This window comes from Argentina silus, assembly GCF_951799395.1.
Source record: "Argentina silus genome assembly, chromosome: 2".
NCBI lineage: Eukaryota > Metazoa > Chordata > Actinopteri > Argentiniformes > Argentinidae > Argentina > Argentina silus.
The window spans coordinates 33,700,346-33,705,042 of NC_139656.1; positions in this window are offsets into that span (position 1 = coordinate 33,700,346).

Consider the following 4,697-nt stretch of genomic DNA (forward strand, 5'->3'; position numbering starts at 1 on the left):
GGTTTCCCCTTTCATGACATCTGGAACTCATACACAGTAGATAATTGTTGTCCTCTGGTATTATGCTTTTTTCCATGAAGATACAGTAGTAACTGGGATTGGGGGTCAACTCGATTTTCAATTCATCCATTCAGGAAGTGTCGAATTTCCAATAAAAAATAATTAGAAAAATACAAAAGAGCTTCTCTTTTTTTAGTTCATTGAGAAGTTGCTGAAAATAAATGCCTTGTCTGCAATCATTAAACAATTATTTTATTCAACAGTCAACTGGAGGTCAATCTAAGTCTGTGTCTCACAGAGGGCTCCTCTGTAGAACGATTCCATTGTTTGTTTCCGTAGTAACATCCTTCCAGCGAATAAACAATCACACTTAAAGAGGGTAATTTCACAGTGAACCAACCCCGTCCCTGTAATAACAAGGACAGCCCTGCCTTAACCATACATGTGTATTTGTGAGAGTTTGTCCCTATGGGTGTGAGAAATAGATCTCAATGGACTACTTCTCACAGTAAATCATTTAGTTATGTGTGGATCAATGTTGGGAAGAAAGCCGTATTCTCCCAGGGCCTGTGATACTGTAGACTGAAGATGATTTACACTGATGGCACCGTAGAAGGGGCTACACAACCTAATTTGTTTTGGTTTCCTGACGGGCTAGATTATAGGCCTGCCCTTACAATGGCAGCACACGACCACATACACAGCAACTTTAGTTTGTTTCTCTATGTTTTCTAAACACAAAGCCCAACTGGACACGTCAAATGAGGCGAGATTGAGCTCTGCTGGTCAGGTGTGCCTGGTGGAGTGGCTGACAGAGCCATGACTGGAATGGGAAGATGATGTGTGGCTCTTGGTTTTCACGTTTTTCTGCTTTGTACTGCAGTTTTGGTTGCTTTGATTACTTTGTGACTGACAAGATATTTTTGTCAGGCTGAGCACTTATGGTTTAGGGGGCAGACATATGTTTAGAAAACCTTATATTCTCACACTAAGCATGTATGAAGATCAACCGCTGTACAACTTTACAGTCAATGGAGACATTTTTCCAAAAACATATCTTGTTAAAAACACATTTACACATTGAAAACTGCTTCAAACGATTGTACAAACATACTGCACATAATTACATTATGCCTACAGTATAAATACCAGTAATTGTATAATTCATAACACTTTGTAATTCACAAATCATCTCTAATACAAAAGTTCATGAACTGACAAATACTTAACCTATTGCCCTTTGTTTTAGGGGGTCTCTGGTGTGACCTGAGCATCTGAGGGCATACATTCCAGTTTGTACGTTACACAAAGATGCACGCCTGGCATTTAAGGCTTCCTGTCACTACCTCCTCAAAGCTGTTGCAGGTGCCGAGGCTTTGTGGACTACACACCACATCTTCTTCTGTTGTCTCTGATTTCTTCACACTTTCCACTGAGAGAGCTATGCATTCACAGATTAAAGATGCTGTATATTTCTCAATGCCACGTTACACAACACCACCAAGTTTATATTGATAAGCTGACAGCACAACGGTTATCTCCACCACATCAAGACGTGTGAGGTTGCTATTGGCTCCAGGTTTCTGTTTACCGCCATTACAAAATACAATGCCATCCGGGGAGGCTGGTGGAGGCGGAAATCGGAGGACGGCTCCGATGGTAGCGCATGGAATGAGGAATGGTATCAAACACACGTCTTTGATAACATTCCTCATTCCATTCCATGCATTACAATGAGCCTGTCCTCCGAGTTCTCCACGGAATACCGTACATGCTTATAAAAATGTTGGTTAACAGTATTCACTGATTCGATTTTGTGTTTTTTTGTGAGTGCATGCATCCATGAATGAATGAATTTCAACGAACAAGCAGTGAATGAATAAATCAATCAATGAATCTAAACTATGACCCTGTGTCTTTGTTTCTTCGTGATCCAAACTCACATGAAGAACCAAGTTTGTGGCCAACCCCGACCCCGAGCTACCCTTCTTACCCCGAGCTACCCTACTTGCCATTCAGTGCTGTGAGGCCGTCATGAAATCTAATTTCCTTGGCTGCTCTTTGTTGGTGTCTTGAGGGTGAAAGTCAGGGGTTTTATACAGTAGGAAGCACAGCCACACAGAGATACCAAACCATCCTTTACCCCTTTGATGTGTCGACACCTGGGGGGAGAATAGGGAGAATGTGTTGATTACATGAGTCCATATTCAGAATCTGTACGTGTTGATGTCAGCCACAGAGAGGTGCATTTCTCTGACCAGGGGAGGCTGGTGGAGGTAGAAATCAGAGGACGGGCTCATTGCAAGGCACGGAACAGAATGAGGAAATTCCTCATTCCGTTCTATGCATTAGAATGAGCCCGTCCTCCGATTTCCACCTCCACCAGCCTCCCCTGCGTTGAGTGGTTGGTTCAGTGGCTTCTATGCTAGTTGTGTTGCTCACTTTTCTAAACTAAACCTGCGGCTAGAGTCTAACACTGATTATCAATAGCAAAACATCACAACAGGAATATACTGTATGCTTTTCCTGATCAAGTTCCATTTAGCTTTGCTAAAGTATTTAGCAGTAACACCGGGCACAAAAGTAGACCTACAATTCACTATTGTTATAACTAACTAGTAGTGCAATTGTGTTTCCAAACAAGAAGTGAGTGGGCATCTTTATACCACAATAGCCTAATAACAGCTGCTAAATAATCCCTGAAATCATAACCATTCTCATGCATTGTAGGGAGGACTTTGTAGACACGTGAGAAGCACACGGTATTGAGCAATAGCCTACTACAGAAGCCCTGCCTGGGAGCGGCGTGTTCTGTAGTGACTGCAGGTGTCGGTATGAACCTGGGTGATTAGAATCGCTACTTGTTATCTCTAGCCACTACTGAGAAACAAACTGCCTGTTATACCCAGTTTACTACATTTCCATGGACTAGGCTACATTGTATGGCTAGATAAAGATCTCTACCTGCCTCACACATACATACACACACACACACACACACACACTCACACACACACACGCACACACGCACACACACACACACACACACACACACACACACACACACACACACACACTCACACAGACACACACAGACACCCACACTCAGTGACTACAAAACAAAACAAACAGACACAGTGAGTGCGCAGCATGAGTGACTCACGCAGCTCCGTGTATGAGAGAGCACAGAGCCACCCTGACCACAGTCAAGCCTTGACATTTCTCATACCTTCCTGTATTCGCCAGAGTTCAGACAGGAAACAAGCATCTCGGTTTTTTTTTTTTCCTATAATGTCAACAACGTCTGTGATGCTGAAGTCAAGATGAACCGAGAGAAAAAAACAAAACAAAGTCTTTGAAAATGTCCTTTCATTTGTTCACTACCTGTGTGGCAGGGCAGCCAGTGGACTATGGCGATTTATTGTTTCGAATAAAAACGTTTTTTTTTCTCGTTTTTTTTTTTCATTTTTCCAGGACTTTTGGTCTCCACAAAGATGGAGACTTTGAGGGCTGGTTTCTCAGACCAAGATTAAGCCCACTCTGGGACTTCATTCCAGGTTCAATGGAGGATCTCAAAGGGTTTACTTATTTCATTTTTTTTTTTTTTTGCTTTAGTGTAACTCACACAATAGTTGTTGTGTTGATTACATGCCTCAGATCTTTTCATACATCACTTGTGAGCTAAATATGTACATACAGTTCACATTCTGATACCTTTTGATATGTATAACCTAAATAATTGATTGAATCTCAAAGCAACTTGTTTTTGTATTCCTCTGTGTCATTAACCCCGCAACATAATATAAAGATGGTACAAAAAACAGTACATCTTCAAGAACTTCTGTTACCATATTCAACGCCTACACTCCAGGAAAAAAAGGTTCTACAGCTACCGCCAAAAGGGCTCTTCCGCTCCTCCCTGAAGAGTACCCTTTTTTGGTGCCATATTATAGAACCCTCTGACAAAGTTCCATGGAACCATCTCTGCCAGATAGTTCTACACATTACAATGAGTTATATTCTATTTTCTATGGTTCTACAAGACACCAAAAAGGGTTCTCCTACGCTACAGAGACAAACTGGAGAATCCTTTCTGTTAGATAGCACCTTTTCTTTTGAGAGTAGCCTATATACAGTTAGCCATATTCAATGCCTAAGCCCACAGCTGAAGGTAAAAGTTCTCTGGAGAGGGTCTGTATGAATAGGAACATGAGGGAAATGATTTATGCGACCGAAACCAGAGTGCCTGGGTTGCGGAGCGGACTTCCATTCAGCGCTGAATGGAAAAAGCGGCAGCATCGGGTCTCCAGTGAAGTCATTGACTCATGAGAGGAGGGTTTTGGACCTCTCTTGAACCGCTGTTTTAAAAAAGATGACATAGTGCTTTATTTATCCATATGTTCTAAATTATGGCATCTGTTTATAATTTCTTCATTTACTTTGTAGATGCAGCTTTAGCCCTGGGTTGATTAGCATTTTCTGTTGTGTTTGTCGTCTTTGGGAACGTGATTGGCAGTTGGAGATGTCTGTTTGAAGTGTGCGTTGGTTGGCTTTGAAGCTAGGGGATGAAAGGAGACATCCAGATATTACTGTAGGATATCTAAAAATGCACTTGGCTGCATCTGACTGCAGGCGACCGACAGGCGACAAATGTGAAGTTGTTGATAAAATGTTATTCAACGCACAATGGCGCTTAT